We start from the raw sequence: 21,602 nt of genomic DNA, 5'->3' as shown, positions 1-21,602 counted from the left end.
GTTTGTATTCACCACAGTGGCTCGTGCGTGCAATTAAAATGGCCGGCTCAGCATACCATCACAATGAAATCCTTGTCCGCTGTGGTTAGGGGGCGCGGGCTGCCAACCAGAGGTCTCACGACTTCGAATCCCCACCGACCCCTAATTTATTACCATTTCTGTCTTTCATATACGCGCTGGCGGGTGGGCCCTATGGTAATGTGCGCTGCTGAATATGGGCCGTTTGACTTGTCAATTGATCATGTCATCAACAAATTACGGAGCTATATGGTGAGCCAGTGACCGTATGATCACCATAAAATGTATTTTATTAACACGGTAAAGACTCAAACTACCATTTCTTTCTTTCATATACGCGCCGCGCCGATGGTGCAACACTAGTTGCGCCATGTGGAACATTTGACTGGTGAATTAATCATGTCATCAACAAAATACGGAGTTGTATGGGTGAACCAGTGACTGTATAATCACGACATGTCTTTTTTAACATAGTACATACGCAAGCGCTCATATATACGCGCAAACACTCACCGCTATAAGCACACACATGCAGACCCTACCCCTATGAGCACCTTCGAGAGAGTGAGCCAGCATATGATCTTGAGATTTTACAAAGTCACCTGTCGGCGTTCTGGGAACGGGGGCCCCAGACTTCCCTGCCTGCTCTTCAAGTGGGCCCGTACGTCCCATCTTCACCAACAAGCATTCAAGACCCTCACGAGGGGCCAAGCCTTGCGAGGCGGACGACACAAGACCTACTCAGGAGAGGCCTCACCAGGTTGGCTCGCGAGGGGCGGAGAGATCAAGGCCAGGAAAACCTCGCGAGGTTCCAATGACGTGAGCCATGACGATCAAGACTAGGCGGGCGCCAGGCGGGCGCCAGCGCGCACAGGGTCCTTGTTTCCTCTTTTGTGGTAAGGAGGCAAGCGCAGGCGAGGAGTACCGAGGCGTCAAGCAAAGGTTTCCATATCGGTGCAACAATACCAAGACCAGGAGGACGGCAAGACGGAGGTCACCATGGATCCCAAGGCGGCGTCACCACCAGAGCCTTTGGCAGGCGAAGACTGCTTTTGTCAAGATAGCTTGTACTAGCTGTCCCCTTTGAAATTGGCCGTTGTTGGCTCCCTTCCCGCTCAATATTTGGGGAGAGGACCAGGGCCTCTATAAATAGGATTAGCCACTACAGGAGGAGAGAGAGAGGGCAAACAAGGATGAAGCCTCAGCCAGCCCACCTTAGGCTAGATCCAACCCATCCACACACCCACCAAGCACAAGAACACCTCACCTCAGGAGGCTGTTATTCCCCTTGTACTATTTATCCTCAGCCCGAGAGGCAATCCACCATGCCACACTGGAGTAGGGTATTACACCACAATGGTGGCCCGAACCAGTATAAATCTTGTGTCTCTTGTGTTGCGAGTTCGACGAGTTAGCCTTAGAGATCGTGCAAGGTTGAGGGAGTGAGTTGGTAGGGGGAGATCTTCGTGCGCACCCCAGTGTTCGAACCTTGAGGGTTTTGCCGAAACCTGAAATCTGACATTTGGCGCGCCAGGTAGGGGTGCGCCGGAGTTTTCCTTCCGTCGATTCGCGCTCCACCATCTTCACGCCCATTCTCCATGGCCGCCGCCGCCCTCCCGGCTGGATCTACGGGCGCCCATAGTGATGCTTGGGTGCTCCGAGCCCTTGCTCCCGCCTTGCGGCAGGTGCAGTGGCCACCCAAGTTCAAGCCAGAGATGTCGCCGTGCTACGACGGCGCGGCGGACCCATCGGCTTTCCTGCTAGCGTATGAGGAGGCCGTCCTTAAGGCCGGGGCGACGACAAGGTCATGGCCAACTGGCTTCCCATGGCCCTCACTGGCGCACCGCGCGCCTGGCTACCCAACCTCCCCGGATCCACGATGGCATCTTGGGAGGAGTTGCGCGACCTCTTTGATGCACGTTACGTGGTGCCGGCACACCACATGGTTGCGACCCTCCTCAGCGGCTCGCAAGCACCACCCTCGGATCGTCATGTCAAGCCGTTCGTCCGCCAGATCGGCGCCACTTCCAAGCGCCCGGGGGCTCCGCCGGGCTGGGCCGCGCCCGAGGCCGACCTCACCTTCGACTCAGGAGATCATCCCGTTTCCACCGTCGGCTCGGGTGTGCTCCCAATGCTTTGCACGCCCACCATCTGCAACGTGTCCGTCACCAAGACGCTCATCGACGGCGGCTGAGGGAGTCCTGGATTAGGGGGTCTCCGGACAGCCGGACTATATCCTTTGGCCGGACTGCTGGACTATGAAGATACAAGATTGAAGACTTCGTCTCGTGTCCGGATGGGACTCTACTTGGCGTGGAAGGCAAGCTAGGCAATACGGATATGGATATCTCCTCCTTTGTAACCGACCTTGTGTAACCCTAGCCCCCTCTGGTGTCTATATAAACCGGAGGGTTTTAGTCCATAGGACAACATACAATCATACCATAGGCTAGCTTTTAGGGTTTAGCCTCTCCGATCTCGTGGTAGATCAACTCTTGTACTACTCATATTATCAAGAATAATCAAGCAGGACGTAGGGTTTTACCTCCATCAAGAGGGCCCGAACCTGGGAAAAACATCGTGTCCCCTGCCTCCTGTTACCATCCGCCTTAGAAGCACAGTTCGGGACCCCCTCCCCGAGATCCGCCGGTTTTGACACCGACATTGGTGCTTTCATTGAGAGTTCCTCTGTGTCGTCGCCATTAGGCTTGATGGCTCCTTCAATCATCGATAGTGATGCAGTCCAGGGTGAGACTTTTCTCCCCGAACAGATCTTTGTATTCGGTGGCTTCGCACCGCGGGCCAACTCGCTTGGCCATCTGGAGCAGATCAAAAGTTACGCCCCTGGCCATCAGGTCAGGTTTGGAAGCTTAAACTACACGGCCGACATCCGGGGAGACTTGATCTTCGACGGATTCGAGCCCCTGCCGAGTGCGCCACACGGCCTTGATGAGCATGATTTGGCTCTGCCATCGGACAATGTTCAGGAGATCGCACCGGCAACCGCTCCGACCCTTAATTCAGAGCCAATCGCGTCATCCATGGACGGGTGGATAAACCCCGCCACGGCGGCCGTACTCCCAGCGGCGATCGATCCAAGGATCTACCTTACCCTCCACGGGAGCCGTGACACCGAACTACTAGATTCTTCCCCGGCCACGGACTCCGAACCGCCTGCGCCCGTGCCTATCGAATCCGACTGGGCGCCGATCATGGAGTTTACCTCCGCGGATATCTTTCAGCACTCGCCCTTCGGTGACATACTGAACTCATTAAGGTCTCTCTCCTTGTCAGGAGAGTCCTGGCCGAACTATGTCCGATAGGATTGGGATGCGGATGACAAAGAAATTCTCCACCCACCCACCACCCATTTAGTAGCCACTGTTGATGACTTAACCGACATGCTCGACTTCGACTCCGAAGACATTGACGGTAAGGACGACAATGCGGGAGGCAAAGAGGAACCATTGCCCACAGGGCATTGGACAGCCGCCTCATCATATGATATATACATGGTGGACACACCCAAAGAAGGTAATGGCGACGAGACAGCGGAGGATGACCCCTCCAAGAAGCAACCCAAGCGCCGACGTCAGCGGCACCGCTCTAAGTCTCGCCAAATCAAAAGGGTGACCCCGACACAGGAGATAATAGCACTCCGGACAGCACCGAAGACGACCACAATCCCCTCCAGCAAGATTTAGAGAAGGAGGATGGAGAAGCCAGCCCTCCCGAGAGAGCGACAGATGGAGAGGCGGAGGATGATAATTACATGCCTCCCTTTGAAGACGAGGCAAGCCTCAACGATGACGAATTCGTCGTACCTGAGGACCCCGTCGAACAAGAGCGCTTCAAGCGCCGGCCTATAGCCACAACAAATAGCCTTAAGAAAAAGCAACAGCAGCTTCAAGCTGATCAAGATTTGCTAGCTAACAGATGGACTGAAATCCTTGTGGCCGAGGAATATAAACTCGAACGCCCCTCCAAGAGTTACCCAAAGTGCAGGTTGCTACCCCGACTAGAGGAGGAAGCATTGAAACCCACATATCCAGCATATGATGCGGCTGACCGACCACCCCGTGGCCGCGACAGAGAGGCATTTCAGCCACAAGCTCAGCCTGCACTCCGATGCCACTCACATAAAAATGTCAAGGCATGGGGAAATACGCCAGACCTATGAGATGTATTGGAGGACAAAGCAAAACATGCAAGATCGATCTACGGATCATGAGGGCGTGCCACTATGCGAGACGATAATCGTCACGCCGAATACAGTAAAAGTAAGTCTGGCCGGGCCGAACACAGCGGGCAAGACTCATTTGAGCTGCGTTGCGATATAGCCTAGTACAGAGGCGCCGCACACCCCTTATGCTTCACACACGAAGTAATGGATCATCAAATCCCAGAGGGTTTCAAACCCGTAAATATAGAATCATACAACGGCACAACAGATCCTGCTGACGAAGCTATGTACCTAGGGGGTAGGGTCATGGATCTATCCAAGATACCCTCCCCAAGGACACCTCTAAAAGAACCAGAAGCAGTCGAAGAAAAATCATCGTCCACTTGACCATAAAGCTATGTTCCACTCGACAGTCTTGAAGACATTCGACGATACAAGAAACCACTCGGAGTGTAGAAGGCCTAACGTCACTCAGGATGACAATGGTCGGTCATTCACTCTGTAACCTTAAAGATCATTTATATCTCTTTATTACTAGCGTTACCAGTAACACCCTACCTTAATGTACATTGAACCATTTGTAACATGGGCTGGTTGGGGTCCTGGCGCACTCTATATAAGCCACCCGACTCCTCCGGGACAAGGGTTTGCACCCCCTATAACTCACACACATATATCCAGTCGACCGCCTCCGGGCTCCGAGACGTAGGGCTGTTACTTCCTCCGACAAGGGCCTGAACTCGTAAAACTCGCGTGTACAACTCCTCCATAGCTAGGATCTTGCCTCTACATACCTACCCTCATTCCACTGTCAGGCTTAGAGCCACGACAGTTGGCGCCCACCGTGGGGCTGGTGCCTTAGCGACTTGTTGGAGAGGTTGCAATTTTTCCGATCCCCTTCATCATGGTTTCAGGCGGAGGTTTGGCTGAGGGCCGCGAGATCCGTCTCGGCGTGCTCGTGTTTGTCGCCGACGACTCTGCTTGGCTGCAGGAAGCTCCACTCGACGTCGGTTCGCTCCCCGCCCGCGGAGCAACACACTTTCGCGCGTGCGTCCGCGGCGTCCTCCTGCGGCAGCCGTTGACCCAGTATCAGTCGACTCCTATAGTTTCTCCCCTCCCTGCGGCCCGCCGGAGCAAGCGTTCCGGCCGATCGAGGCTTCAGCAGTGGGTGAAGCATGCGGTGGCTCGCCAGTCGGCCACCCCTCAAGTCACGGCAATCGAGCCCGATGAAACTCTCTACGGCTTGTTCGATCTGTCGACTGGCTCTGTAGAGACTGCATCCGAGTGCGATAACAGCGACCCAGCGGTGGAAGTTTTGATGGTCAATGGGCCACGCAGTCCTCCTGGCTTCACCCGTGAAGACGGAGGCGATGGGGACGGTGATCCATCGCGCGTTCATGAAGAGTACCGCCCCGAACCCCTATCTTCGCAGCGGAGAGAAGAGCTGCACCGCCGGAACATGGATGCACCGCACACTCCTATCGTAGGAGAAACCCCTGAGGCCCAGGCCTTGGAGGCGGCGCGCCTGGCCAACTTGGCTGAGCGCACTCGACTGGAGAACCTCCAGCACACACTCGACGAGCATGCTCAGCAGCGTGCTCCCGAATCCAGTCGACGTCAACTTTTTCCGCCTCAGACCCAGGTATACCGAACTCCGATCCAGAATCTCACAGCTACAGCCCGGATAGCGGAGTCGATCCAACCTTCACAGTCAGAAGCTGGCCGAGGTCTGATGCAGATCCGAGCTATGCTCCGTGCGGCGCGAGAACAGAATACAACGGTATCTCAGTCGCGAAAAAGGATAAATAGCAGATCCGTAGTTGTGGATATAGTTCAGTCGGCTCACAGCCCAAGATCGCCCCCGAGGCGTGAGGCACATGGAGATCGACGAGAACAATACAGAAACCATGAGTAGTATGATCACTGAGTCGATTGTGATGATCGTCGTCGAGTGCCCACGCCTCCCCCAAGGTGTGGGTCGTATGCGCCTCGGCAACATGATGACATGCGCCCTCACAGTTTTGGGCGAAGGATTCCAGTCGACCCTAGGGAGCCAGGTTTTGATGCGAGATCTATTCTCGTTCAGGGCTTGGTCGACAGGAACAGAGCTCACCGAGAGGGTTATGACAGAGATCTACCAGCCAGCAGCAGGGTGCATGTCTCAGGTCCAGAGTGCTTCAGCAGAGCCATCAAGGCTGCAGTGATTCCCCCCAACTTTAGGTTGGCGACCGGAGTCAATAAGTTCACTGGTGAGTCCAAGCCTGACACTTGGCTTGAAGACTACCGAGTGGCTGTTCAGATTGGTGGCGGCAGTGATGAAGTGGCCATGAAGCACCTTCCTCTGATGATGGAGGGCTCGGCTAGAGCATGGCTGAATCAGTTAGCACCCAGTAGTATTTATACTTGGGAAGATCTCGCCCGAGTATTTGTCAGAACATTCGAAGGTACTTGCAAACGGCCGGCAGGGTTGACCGAATTACAGTGTTGCGTTCAGAAACCGAATGAGACTTTGAGAGATTATCTCCAGAGATGGATCACATTGCATCACACGGTGGAGAATGTGTCTGATCATCAAGCAATTTGTGCCTTTAAAGAAGGCGTCAAGTATCGGGAGTTGAGTATGAAGTTCGGTCGGACAGGACATATGACTCTAACTCGGATGATGGAAATTGCCACCAAGTATGCTGTGACGCCCCGTTACGTCCAACGGAGTCAGGCGTAACGGAAGCCGTCACTTCAGAGTTGCGCCAGGATCAGTTAAGGAGAACAGTGTCATGTACAAGACGGAGCAGCTGCCATGAGTAGGCAAGCTTTTATTACATAGACACCTCAAGTGTCGACTAAGCCTATGCGGCCATGACGATAGATCGTCACCCGCTTCTAGTACGAGCCTTTTAGACCTACCATGGAGGGCATCTACTCTTCATAGCATTGATTGTCGACTTACTCATAGTCATACTCCACTTCAGAATAACCAAGTCGTTGAGATGACCAGACTCATCATAAGTACCATTCTCTATCGCCTCGGAGTTCTCATAACTCTCTTGCTCTGAAAAACAACATAAGTGCATCTGAGTACGTATAAAATACATACTCCGCAAGTCGCCGGGAAAAGTGGATGCATGAGTTTTTAAAGAGGAAAAACTTTATCGGTCATGGCTACCACCACCGAGCCATTATCTCAAAATACTATGTAGGTAAAAATATTTTCCCTTAACCCATTTTGTTGAAAACCAAATTTTATTCATAAAATCTACTAGCGACAAAGCGACGTGGGATCTTACATCCTGTGTTAGAGGAAAACCCACACGACGCACTTCCAATCCCGGAAGCTGGGAGTGATATCACATTTACTCTGATTAGAGGTGTACTGCTTTGCCCATAGCATCACTTGGTACAAGTCATCCATGCGCTACCCGTGCGCATGACTAGACCAAGGAACCAGAACCTTTAACCAGCCCGTACACTACCTCTGCTTTTCCACCTTGCGTTACTAAAGGCCCGCGGGTCGAGACCCCTGACCGGCGGTCCCACCCTAGGGTGACTGTACCTACCCAGCTACAGCCACCTTCTCACCCATGCAGAGGCAGCTACTTGGCATGGGCAGTCGGTTCAGCCCGTCCCATTCCAGGTCTATGGTCAGTATGATTTGCGCCGCTTCTGAAGTAAGCGCCAGTTGGTTGTGTCCTAATGTGATACCCTATGTACAGAAGCCCGCCATCCAAGCTCCCCTACCCGGGTTGCCTTCACCGACATAAGCTCCCCTACCCACCAAATATTTATTTATAATGTAGCCCTGCCCGGGTCACAACTACTCAATACAGATACTTCACCTGATCTGGTCCAATTGCCAAATTAGTGGATCCACCTGATCCAAATCTCATTTCATTTATGAAAAATATTTATTTTTTGTTCTTATGCAAAATTTTAGAAATGACCCATAGCCCGGAAAATTTTTATCAAGACATGGTCAAGGAGATGACGACTTGCTAGGTAGTGCTTCGACCAACTCGGAACCACCAGATGCGACTCCTATGAGTCCGAGATCGACTTCTGATAATTATTTCACAAACATGTTTATAATGCCTAATTAAAATCTAAACATCCAGCAACACGGCCATGTTGGGCAAGCCATAATTAATTAACTAGGTACTGATACGTCCTAGTGTTTCATTGAGATATAAAATGCATCTAAGACATCCAAATCAGAGTAGCATGCACGTATGTCATCTAGTTCAGAGAGTGATAAAAGAAATGATAAGTAAAAGGAAACAGTAGCCTAGTACTGTACTACTAGTACTTCGCTGGTTAACCCCAGCCCATGTCTATCCAGAAAGACTACTCAACTTCTCTGCTGTCCCACGAACAGAACCAGCCCGCTAACCTCGCCCCCCCCCCCCCGCCCCCGCCCCGTCCGGGCATCTCCGGTGACACGGCGGACACCTACAGATTCCCCTCGTCTCCCTCTACCATTTCCCCCTATTTATTTGATCCGCCGCCACCAAAAACATCGCCACCACTCAATCCTAGCGCTGCCTGATCGAGGTCCGGTGGGCTTGCCAGCCACGGGCATCGGGCGTGTGCGGCTTCACCGGCGCTGCCCGGTTGCCATGGCTTTGCTGCTAACGGTGTGGAGTAGCCACATCCTACTGCTACTACTGGTAAGTACTAATCCTGATTCCTTCTCCATGAAGTGCTTCAAATTTCACAACAAGTGCCTGCTATATATGAACGTGGATGTGCATATATTGTTCATTTAATCTCAGGCCCTACTATTCCCCTCTCAGCCATATTGCCTTCTTTCTCTTTGTTTATCTCAAGGCCACGAAATTAATCAAGATTTAATCTATGGTGTGGTCATGGTATTGCTACTGATTAGATCTAAATGCTGTTCCTAACTAGTGCTACTCATCCTTGAACACCATATAGAAGTAAACAGTGGCAGTGAAACTCAAAAAAATAATAATTACTTGTGAGTAGATTATAAACATCAATCTCTCAGTGTTTGCTACAGATTGGCAGGGATTAATAAATAGGACAAGGTAGTATACATAGGAAGGTTGATCTTTTGGATACATACATACATGTCTTAGCAAGTTACTAGTACCTAGGATTTGATTCTTGGCATGTTAGATCTAGTACAAGCCACGGATGTCATTCACAGAAACTTTTACAAGCTTTTGCAATTGATCTAATTAGTTTTGACTAACTTGGGTGTTTACGCAAACATTTTGTTCTTTTTACTGCAAGGTAAATAGATCAAGGTGAATAGATGCTTATGGACTGATTCAAACCGAGGTGGAGATAGATAAGAAATCATGCAAGAAGGGCTAACACAACAAGGTACTTGATTAGTACCTGGTGGCACATGCAACCCAAAGAGCTTCACACCAGGGGAGGATAGCAGTGTGGCAGAAGGTGAAAAGGCAGAGCGTTTTCTCCAGCGGATGATTGTGTGTGGCCATAGTGAAAGGGATGGCTCCTATTTATAGTGGGGTGAATAGCTATCTCGGTTTGGAGAGGCATTACATCTGGCATGCATGCGTGGTTAGTCTTGCATGGATGCCTCCACTTGTGTCTCTTGTGGGCTCTACTAGGGACAAGTGTAATTTGCTTGGCTGGCCATTAGTTGGCATTTACTTTGTGTGAAGGAAATGAGACAAGGGTCTATAAAATATAGGGAGGTTTGGAGAAGAATTGTTGTGCATGACTAAATGCTATTTGCTGTAATAAAAATAATAATTAAGTGTAGTTATTTCTAATATTTTAATTAATGTTTTGGCAACGTCGTTGAAATTATCGTTATCTAATTTTATTTTATTTTTGGTTTTTACATCCTTTCCTCCTTAGAGAAAATTTCGTCCTTGAAATTTGTTGAGGCGCACCTCAAAAAGATAAGGATATTTTTCTCGGAGGTCATCTTCTTTTTCCCAAGTCGCTTCTCGTACCGGATGATTTCCCCATTGCACCTTGCAATATCTAATTATTTTACTCCTGAGTTTCTTTTCCTCGGTGTCCAGAATACGACTAGGATCCTCCTCATACGTTAGGTCCTTTCAGAGGGTTAATTCTTCCTCCGAGACTCTCTCAAATGGTAGCTTTACGCTCTTGCGTAATTGGGAAACATGAAATACATCATGAATCCCTTGTAGGTGCGCTGGCAATTCTAATTTGTATTCCACCGTCCCTCTTCTTTTTAAGATCCGATAGGGACCAATATATCGCGGACTTAGTTTTCCTTGTACTCCAAAGCGCTTGACACCTTTAATTGGTGAGACTTTTAAATAAACAAAGTCTCCGGGTTGGTATTGTATATCACGTCGTCTCCTGTCCGCATAGCTCTTTTGCCGGCTTTGCGCTGTCTTGAGCCGCTCTCTAATTATACAGACTTTTTCCTCGGTTTCTTGGACCAAATTGGGTGCTAAGAGTTTCTTTTCTCCGATTTCCATCCAACATATTGGGGTTCGGCATCTTCGACCGTATAAGGCTTCAAATGGGGACATACCAATACTAGCTTGGTAGCTATTGTTATACGCGAACTCTGCTAACGGTAAGTGCTTGCTCCATGAGTCACCAAAATCTAGCACGCAGGCCCTTAGCATGTCTTCTATGATTTGGTTCACCCTCTCGACTTGACCGCTAGTCTGGGGGTGGTAAGCGGTACTAAAATCCAATTTTGTTCCTAATGCTTCTTGTAATTTTTCCCAGAACTCGGATGTAAACATAGATCCACGATCTGATACTATTCTGGAAGGTGTTCCATGTAGAGCTACTATCCTGTGGATATATAGCTCAGCCAATTTTTCTCTGGAGCAACCCGGGGCTAAAGGGATAAAATGGGCAGATTTAGTGAGTCGGTCAACTATGACCCATATGATTTCCTCTCGATTTCTTGTCTTGGGCAGTCCGGTGATAAAGTCCATCTGGGTTTCCTCCCATTTCCATTGCGGAATTTGGAGAGGTTGCAACAATCCTGGTGGTCGCTGGTGTTCTGCCTTTACTCTCTTACAAGTGTCACACTCGTCCACATACTGAGCAATTTCTCTTTTCATATTTCTCCACCAAAATGTACCTTTGACATCGCGGTACATTTTTGTGCTACCAGGGTGTATGGTGTACGGAGTGTTGTGTGCCTCCTGGAGTATTATTTGCTTAATATCAAGGATATTTGGCACACATAACCGGGTTTTATACCAAAGTGACCCGTCTTATGCTATTCGGAACTCTGATGGTTGACCTTCTTGTATTCTGCGTTTTTCCTCACAAATGAACTCATCTTTGGTTTGGTTTTCCTTCATTTCGTCCAACAAATTGGGTCTGATTGTTAATGTGGTTAGGATTTTGTCAACCGGTTTATGTATGAATTCAATTCCCATCATTCCCAGCTCATGTATCAGATGCTTATCATAGGTTGGGATCTTGACATGATTGCATGAGGTTTTTCGGCTAAGGGCGTCTGCCACCACATTAGCCTTTCCTAGGTGGTAGTTAACACTAAGGTCATAATCCTTAATGAGTTCTAACCACCGTCTTTGTCTCATATTCAACTCCTTTTGCGTGAAGATATACTTGAGGATTTTATGGTCCGTGTATAGTTCACAACGGTTTCCATAAAGGTAGTGCGTCCACATCTTCAACGCAAATACCACTGCAGCTAACTCGAGGTCATGAGTGGGGTAGTTTTGTTCATGGGGATTTAACTGGCGAGAGGCATAGGCTATGACTCTCCCATCTTGCATTAGAACACATCCCAAACCAACTCTAGAGGCATCGCAATATACTGTGAATGCTTTGCCTAGTTCGGGTAGAGCCAATACAGGAGTGGTTGTGAGCCGTTTCTTTAACTCCTGAAAACTTTGCTCACACTTGTCATTCCAGTCAAATGGAACTCCCTTCCTTAGTAATTTGGTCATAGGGGCTGCGTTCTGGGAGAAGCCTTCTATGAACCTCCGATAATATCCAGCTAAACCAAGGAAGCTACGAATCTCTGTTACGTTGGTTGGGGATTTCCATGCGAACACTGCATCCACCTTAGCAGGGTCTACAACTATCCCTTTCCCTGATATAATGTGTCCTAAGAAGGACACTTCTTCTAGCCAAAATTCACACTTTTTGAATTTGGCATAGAGTTGTTTTTCTCTCAAGGTCTGTAGCACTATCCGGAGGTGTTTAGTATGTTCCTCGACACTTCGAGAGTATATGAGGATATCATCGATGAACACTACCACAAACTTGTCTAAGTAGGGCATGAGGACTAGGTTCATCAGGTTCATGAAAACTGCTGGTGCATTTGTGAGCCTGAAGGGAACAACCATGAATTCATGGTGACCATATCGGGTTATGAAAGCAGTCTTAGGTATATCTTCTTCCTTTACTTTTAGTTGGTGGTACCCTGACCGGAGATCTATTTTTGAGAAGACGGTAGCTCCTTTTAATTGGTCAAATAGATCATCTATCCGGGGTAGTGGGTACTTATTCTTAATGGTCGCCTCATTCAAGGATCGATAATCCACACATAGCCTCATACTTCCATCCTTTTTCTTAAGAAATAAGACTGGTGCTGCCCAAGGTGACACACTTGGTCGAATAAACCCCTTTTCTTCTAGTTCATCCAATTGTTTTCTTAATTCCTTTAGTTCTTCCGCGGACATACGGTATGCTCGTTTTGATATGGGTGCCGTACCTAGGATGATATCAATTGTGAACTCTATCTCCCTGTCTGGTGGCATCCCGGGCAATTCTTCCGGAAATACGTCCAAAAAATCTTGGACTACAGGTACATCTTTAGCCTCCTTTTTGTCCAAAGTGGCTATTGAGGCTTGGTTTTATTTCGCTCGGGTTCTTCTACTATTAAAGGTTATCCGTTTATTTTCTGGGCTTCTCAAGGATATGGATTTTTCTGCACAATCCATTCTTGCTCCATGACTCGCTAACCAGTCCATTCCAAGAATAATGTCTAACCCTCTTAGGCCAATGACAAATAGGCTAGCATTAAAGGTTATGCCCTCAATGCAAACGGGACGGTTGTGGCAGACATGTTCAACAATTATTGGGCCTCTAGGTGAATCAACTTTTATGGGTTTGGCTAGGGGAGTTCGGTCCAGATTATGCGTCTCAACAAAGCATTGCGATATGAAAGAATGTGTTGCTCCTGGGTCAAACAATACTAGTCCTACTCCGGGAGGGATTAGTAGGTTACCCGTCACTATGTCTGAAGCCGACTCCACTTGTGCCACATCCATATGTGCCAGACGGAATGGTCCACATGCAAGACCGCCACGACCACGCCCGCGGTTGGTAGTGGACGCACTCCCGTGTACTTGTGCTGAATTAGCCTGGCGCTTATTTTGAGGTGGGACAGCCCCATTTGTGCCAGATTGTGGCTGACCCTTGCTTGGGCACTGATTTTTGTAGTGTCCCTTTTCTCCACAACCAAAACAGACATCACTCGCCTTTGGGAAATCTCGAGCCAAGTGCGGTCCATTGCACACGTGACATTTGATAGGGGCTCTCGGAGGCATAAAAGGTGGTCTAGGAGCTTGATGGAAAGGAGGACGGACGGGCCCGACCATTGGCACGCGGACTAGGCCAACAGGACGATTCCCACTTCTCATGGCAAACCTCAGGTCCATCCTAGCTTTCTTTCTTCGCTCTTCCTCTACGGCGATTTGCCGATTCTCGATTGTAATGACTCGGTCTACTAGTTCCCAAAACTCGGTTATTTTTATAGGAGCTATAATAAGCTGTATGGACGGGTTCAATCCTTCTATGAACCGGTACACCTTTTTGGTCTCAGTGGTTGTGTCCTCTGGTGCATAGCGGGACAGTGAGTTAAACTCATCTAGATACTCTGCGATGGTCTTAGACCCTTGCTTGAGGTTCAGGAATTCCTTTCTCTTTATTTCCATCGCACTTTGCGGGGCGTAGTTATCTCGAAATCTCCTCTTAAATTCGTCCCAAGTAACTATGTGGTTTTCGGGTATGATAATTTGGACATTTCTCCACCATGTGGCAGCAGGACCAATTAACTGATGGGACGCATACCGAACTTTTTCTTGGTCCGTGCATCCCACAGTGTTAAGTTTCAGCTCTGTGTCCATCAACCAATCATCTGCAGCTAATGGATCTGTGGCGGTTCAAAAGGTTGGTGGTGTAGTCTTTTGGAAGTCTCCAATCGTGACACCTTGTTCTGGGTTTTTAGTCAGTTGGCCTCTCATCATACCGAACATCTGCTCCATGAATTTATTCTGGTGTTCTAGAGAGTCTCGACGAGACTGCTCCATCCATTGATACATTAGAGCAAGTTGATCGGATCCTGGGGCATGATGGGGTAATGGTGGAGGTGTAGGTAACGTCACTCTAGACGGCAAATCTGCCATGTTCCTTAGCGACTCGGGTGCTAAATCTGATGGGTTCCTATTGTCTTCGAATGACTGACTACCAGATGCCATCGCTACCGATCTGGTGGGCAAGGCATAGGTTATAACGATAGCTACTACATGAGAAAATATTTTATTTATTTGATTAGAGGTGAGATTTTAGCTCAAACAGTACATTTCACTCTGCCTATTTTGGAGCATCAATTTAAACAGTGCACTTAACAGCGGCATACTAGAAAATTTTGCAAAACATTTTTTTGACTTGTTGTTGGCCGAAGAATAAAAGCAGTCAAACAAAGTGTTTTTTTTTACAGAGGCAAGAGATTAATCACAAGTCAAAAATAGAGCCATTTGCATGTGCACATGCACACACAAGTTCTTCACATACTGGATTAAAAGCATGCAATCATCAAGTGTGACATACATCAATTGAACTCATGAAGTGCTAGGAAAAATGTAGCAGCATCAGCACGTAATATAAATACTAGCCAAACACGTGATGTACCAAAGGCATGTACTTGAATGAAGATATCATTCAAAAAAAATCTACCATACATCAGACGCCATTATGAGGCATTGGCAACAATGTGGCAACAACATCACATACAGTATTCCATCATTCAGAGCAAGGAGCATAAAAAGAACCAGAATTTAAAATGAATATGGAGGCATGGCATATGCATCACACGAGACCATCTAGTAATAGAATATCAGTACATCCATAAGTCCACCAGTCCACATGGATACATCACATATCATAGCAGCAACACCACACATACTCTGTGTCGCACATCATCAGGCTACCACGGCTATCTACACGTGTACCTGGAACAAAAGTATACCTGCCGACCTATCTGTCCGTCGGAACTAGTCTGGCTAACTACGTCTGTGCACACTCTGGAAGGGTAGCTACGGCTACAAGACCTTTCCAGATATGTACAGAGTCCGAAAGGACAGCCTCCATGCATCTGCCTAAACATCTAATAAGTGGCGGAACTAACTCTGGGAGGTGTAGCTATGATGCTACAACCTTGACAGAATACTAACTACTACTAGTAGCATGTCAATCCTCCCTGACAAGAGGACTAGGTGAAACGGTGAGGAGCAAGTCGGGGTCGAGGGAAGAAGTCGGTGCAGGCAGAGACACACTCGGTGCAGCAGCGTCAGACTCGGGTGCGCTAATGGTGCTAAGAGGGTACTCAGAGGGAGTGTGCTCAGAGGGTGTGATGTCGGAAGCAACATGAAGGTACTCCGGGGGCTGAGAAGATACCTGGCGGGAGTCAAGTGCTAGAAGCTCTGAGTAAGCGACGCCAATCACTGAAAAGTCGGGGGTGCCATCGGGAGAAGGTGGAGCAGGGTCGGTAGCTGGAGAACCTGGTGGAGTGTGGGGAGTGTGCTCTGGAGGTGGTGGGACTACAACGGAACTTAGAGTAGGAGCAACCTGAGAGGAAGTCTCGTCGGCGACAAGAGACTCCTAGTCAATCGGGTACCCTACCCGGCCTGGAAAGGCGGAAGGTGAGCTGTCGATCTGAAGAGGGTTGAGGGCCATACCTGGACAGGTGTAGTCCCTCAACGCAGTGGACATCTCGCTGTTCACCCGCTCAAGCTCGGAACAACGCCTCTGAAGAGTGGCAACCTGATCTAATAGGTCCTGAACAAGCTGAGGTGCAGGTGGACGCTCGTACGGTGTGGAGGGACGTGACACTACGCGAGAGGAGGAACCCCTGATGACTCTAGGAGCTGGGTGGTCTACCCGAGTGGGTGGGACTGTCGGGTACAGAGGTGGACGAGCGACAGTTGAAGCTGGTGGTGGTAAAAATGTGGGAGGTAAAACAGGAGGACGTGGTGAAAGTGGAGGGAAAGTGGAAGTGGACGCAAAAGGCGAAGGAGCGATAATGGGCGTAGGTGCAGATGAACTCCCTGCCTCCTCTAGCTGATGAGGCCACTCGCCTCTACCCGCGTACTGAAGGAGAGGGTGGTAGGCGTGGAAAAGGTGTAAAGCAGCATCTCGTGCCTCACCCTGAAGTGCTGAAACAAAGTCGTAACGGGCAACACTATACCTAGAAGGGACATCTAAGCTCTCAGGAATGTGCACTGTGACTAAGTACCCCGTGGAACACGGGTCATGAAACACTTTGTAGTACGGTGCAATCAACACACCCATAGGACCAAGAAGCTCAACCAAGAACAGAGCAAAACCACCATACTCAGCACCCGTACCAAACATCCTACCACTCGTCATCCTATATTAAGCAATTTAAGAATTTAGTTAGTTATAACACAGTGTAAAATTAATTTTACCAAGGACAGTAAATAAATAATTAAACACATTTTTCTTGCACAATTGTGTGGTCTAAATTATTTAATCTTCACTTGACTTGAGTCATTTTTTTAAGAAAACTTTTAGTTTATTTTAGGTAAGGAGGGAACCTATCTTTCCTAGGGCTCAGACGGTCTCTAACCAAGTACATGACTGTTTCCTTAACGCTGCTCTGATACCACCTCTTCCGTGACGCCCCATTACGTCCAATAGAGTCAGGCGTAACAGAAGCTGTCACTTTAGAGTTGCGCCAGGATCAGTTAAGGAGAACAATGTCATGTACAAGACGGAGCAGCTGCCATGAGTAGGCAAGCTTTTATTACATAGACACCTCAAGTTCGACTAAGCCTATGCGGCCATGACGATAGATCGTCACCCGCTTCTAGTACGAGCCTTTTAGACCAACCATGGAGGGCATCTACTCTTCATAGCCTTGATTGTTGACTTACTCATAGTCATACTCCACTTCAGAATAACCGAAGTTGTTAAGATGACCAGACTTATCATAAGTACCATTCTCTATCGCCTCGGAGTTCTCATAACTCTCTTGCTCTAAAAAACAACAAAAGTGCAGCTGAGTACGTATAAAATACGTACTCCGCAAGTCGCCGGGAAAAGTGGATGCATGAGTTTTTAAAGAGGAAAAACTTTATCGGTCACGGCTACCACCACCGAGCCATTATCTCAAAATACTATGTAGGTAAAAATATTTTCCCTTAACCCATTTTGTTGGAAACAAAATTTTATTCATAAAATCTAATGGCGACAGAGCGATGTGGGATCTTACATCCTGTGTTAGGGGAAAACCCACACGACGCACTTCCAATCCCGGAAGCTGGGAGTGATATCACATTTACTCTGATCAGAGGTGTACTGCTTTGCCCATAGCATCACTTCGTACAAGTCGTCCATGCGCTACCCGTGCGCACGACTAGACCAAGGAACCAGAACCTTTAACCAGCCCGTCCACTACCTTTGCTTTTCCACCTTGCCTTACTAAAGGCCCGCGGGTCGAGATCCCTGACCGGCGGTCCCGCCCTAGGGTAACTGTACCTACCCGGCTACAGCCACCTTCTCACCCATGCAGAGGCAACTACTTGTCATGGGTAGTCGGTTCAGCCCGTCCCATTCCAGGTCTATGGTCAGTACGATTTGCGCCGCTTTTGAAGTAAGTGCCAGTTGGTTGTGTCCTAATGTGATACCCTATGTAGAGGAGCCCGCCATCCAAGCCAACCCTACCCGGGTTGCCTTCACCAACATAAGCTCCCCTAGCCACCAAATATTTATTTATAATGTAGCCCTGCCCGAGTCACAACTACTCAATACAGATACTTCACCTGATCTGGTCCAATTGCCAAATTAGTGGATCCACCTGATCCAAATCTCATTTCATTTATGAAAAATATTTATTTTTAATTCTTATGCAAAATTTTAGAAATGACCCATAGCCCGGAAAAAATTTATCAAGACATGGTCAAGGAGATGACGACTTGCCGGGTAGTGCTTCGACCAACTCGGAACCACCAGATGCGACTCCTACGAGTCCGAGATCGACTCCTGATAATTATTTCACAAACAGGTTTATAATGCCTAATTAAAATCTAAACATCCAGCAACACGGCCATGTTGGGCAAGCCATAATTAATTAACTAGGTACTGATACGTCCTAGTGTTTCATTGAGATATAAAATGCATCTAAGCCATCCAAATCAGAGTAGCATGCACGTATGTCATCCAGTCTAGAGAGTGATAAAAGAAATGATAAGTAAAAGGAAACAGTAGCCTAGTACTGTACTACTAGTACTTCGCTGGTTAAGCCCCAGCCCGTGTCTATCCAGAAAGACTACTCAACTTCTCTGCTGTCCCACGAACAGAACCAACCCGCTACCCCCCCCCCCCCCCCCCCCCCAAGAATAGAGCACGGCCGCCGTCGCCTCGATCTGCCCCGTCCGGGCATCTCCGGTGACACGGCGGACACCTACAGATTCCCCTCGTCTCCCTCTACCATTTCCCCCTATTTGTTTGATCCGCCGCCGCCAAAAACGTCGCCACCACTCAATCCTAGCGCTGCTTGATCGAGGTCCGGTGGGCTTGCCACCGGCTGCAGCGGCAATGACGTCTCCATGCCTATATCCTCCCCCAGCGCAGCCACACGCACAAGGCGCACAGCCACGGGCATCGGGCGTGTGCGGCTTCACCGGCGCTGCCCGGTTGCCATGGCTTTGCTGCTAACGGTGTGGAGTAGCCACATCCTACTGCTACTACTGGTAAGTACTAATCCTGATTCCTTCTCCATGAAGTGCTTCAAATTTCACAACAAGTGCCTGCTATATATGAACGTGGATGTGCATATATTGTTCATTTAATCTCAGGCCCTACTATTCCCCTCTCAGCCATATTGCCTTCTTTCTCTTTGTTTATCTCAAGGCCACGAAATTAATCAAGATTTAATCTATGGTGTGGTCATGGTATTGCTACTGATTAGATCTAAATGCTGTTCCTAACTAGTGCTACTCATCCTTGAACACCATATAGAAGTAAACAGTGGCAGTGAAACTCAAAAAAATAATAATTACTTGTGAGTAGATTATAAACATCAATCTCTCAGTGTTTGCTACAGATTGGCAGGGATTAATAAATAGGACAAGGTAGTATACATAGGAAGGTTGATCTTTTGGATACATACATACATGTCTTAGCAAGTTACTAGTACCTAGGATTTGATTCTTGGCATGTTAGATCTAGTACAAGCCACGGATGTCATTCACAGAAACTTTTACAAGCTTTTGCAATTGATCTAATTAGTTTTGACTAACTTGGGTGTTTACGCAAACATTTTGTTCTTTTTACTGCAAGGTAAATAGATCAAGGTGAATAGATGCTTATGGACTGATTAAAACCAAGGTGGAGATAGATAAGAAATCAAGTAAGAAGGGCTAACACAACAAGGTACTTGATTAGTACCTGGTGGCGCATGCAACCCAAAGAGCCTCACAGCAGGGGAGGATAGCAGTGTGGCAGAAGGTGAAAAGGCAGAGCGTTTTCTCCAGCGGATGATTGTGTGTGGCAAGAGTGAAAGGGATGGCTCCTATTTATAGTGGGGTGAATAGCTATCTCGGTTTGGAGAGGCATTGCATCTGGCATGCATGCGTGGTTAGTCTTGCATGCATGCCTCCACTTGTGTCTCTTGTGGGCTGTACTAGGGACAAGTGTAATTTTCTTGGCTGGCCATTAGTTGGCATTTACTTTGTGTGAAGGAAATGATACAAGGGTCTATAAAATATAGGGAGGTATGGAGAAGAATTGTTGTGTATGACTAAATGCTATTTGCTGTAATAAAAATAATAATTAAGTGTAGTTATTTCTATTATTTTAATTAATGTTTTGGCAACGTCGTTGAAATTATCATTATCTAATTTTATTTTATTTATGGTTTTTACATATGCCAACGGTGAAGAAGAAGACCGACTTCAGAGTGGCAAGCACAAAACAGTCGCCCATGAAACCGAAGGAGGAAACTCCAGTCGGAAACAGAAGCGCAAGGCCGAGCCAGCCGTTCCTGGTGAAGCCTTAGCTATGACTCAAGGAAAGTTCAATGGGAATCCCAAGGGGCCGTGAAACCCCTAGAAAGTAAAAGATCAAGATGGAAATGATGTGCTGGATTTGCCATGCCACATCCACACCAAAAAAGATGAAGAGGGTAATTTCATTTACCCGAAGCATACCACTCGGCAGTGTCGACTCCTAATCCAACAATTCCGAGAGAAACTGCCCAAGGAAAAGGAGAAAGAAGCTGACAAGGTTGAGGATGAAGAAGAGGATGATGACGGTTATCCCCACGTGAATTCCACTCTGATGATTTTCGCTGACGTCGAGAGTAAAAGTCGATTGAAAGTCATCAACAGAGAAGTGAACATGGTAGCTTCGGCACCCAGATATTTGAAGTGGTCCCAGACTGCCATTAGATTCGACCAGTCCCATCACCCAGCGCACATAGCCATCCCTGGGAGGCAAGCGTTGGTGGTCGACCCAGTAGTCGAAGGCACCCGACTGACTAAGGTGCTGATGGATGGTGGCAGTGGCCTGAATATATTGTATGCAGAGATGTTGAAAGGAATGGGTATTCCGATGTCTAGACTCAGTGAGAGTAATATGAGTTTCCATGGGGTCATCCAGGCAAGAAGGCTGCATCACTCGACCAGATTGCTCTCGACGTGGTTTTCGGTGATTCCAAGAATTACCGCAAAGAAAAGTTGACATTTGAAGTTGTGGATTTTCAGAGTGCCTATCATGCTATTCTGGGCAGGCCAGCTTATGCACGTTTTATGGCTCGACCATGTTACGTGTACCTCAAATTGAAGATGCCTGGTCCCAAAGGGGTGATCACTGGTAATCGGAAGAAGGCGGAAGAGTGCTTTCAGAAGGGTTCAAAGATCGCCGATGCATAGATGGCCGTAGTAGAATTGCAAGAATATCAGAAAAATGCAGATCCGAGTGATTTGTTGTGAGCCAAGAAGCCTGCCACAGATTCAGCATTCCAGTCGTTTGGCGAAACAAAGTCGATTCACATTCACCCGACAGACCCCAATGATGGTCTGACTCACATTTCAACCACACTCGACTCCAAATAGGAAGAAGCGCTCATCCAGTTCCTCCGTGAGAACTGTGACATCTTTGCATGGAAACCTTCGGACATGCCAGG

The 21,602-nt window shown here is 48.1% G+C and overlaps 2 long non-coding RNA genes across 2 annotated transcripts; both read left to right on the top strand.

The window, feature by feature from the left end:
- Window positions 1-8,600: 8,600 nt before the first annotated feature.
- On the top strand, window positions 8,601-9,956 carry LOC147964513 (uncharacterized). Its single transcript, XR_015609374.1, has 2 exons — window positions 8,601-8,862; window positions 9,452-9,956. It is a non-coding gene; the product is annotated as an uncharacterized LOC147964513 (long non-coding RNA).
- An 8,858-nt stretch (window positions 9,957-18,814) lies between these two features.
- On the top strand, window positions 18,815-20,276 carry LOC125514008 (uncharacterized). Its single transcript, XR_007286237.2, has 2 exons — window positions 18,815-19,167; window positions 19,757-20,276. It is a non-coding gene; the product is annotated as an uncharacterized LOC125514008 (long non-coding RNA).
- Window positions 20,277-21,602: the final 1,326 nt, after the last annotated feature.

Source organism: Triticum urartu, chromosome 6A (genome assembly GCF_056163025.1).
Source record: "Triticum urartu cultivar PI428250 chromosome 6A, HENAU_Tu73, whole genome shotgun sequence".
In the NCBI taxonomy this organism is placed as follows: Eukaryota; Viridiplantae; Streptophyta; class Magnoliopsida; order Poales; family Poaceae; genus Triticum; species Triticum urartu.
This window is presented reverse-complemented; position numbering and strand designations above follow the sequence as displayed.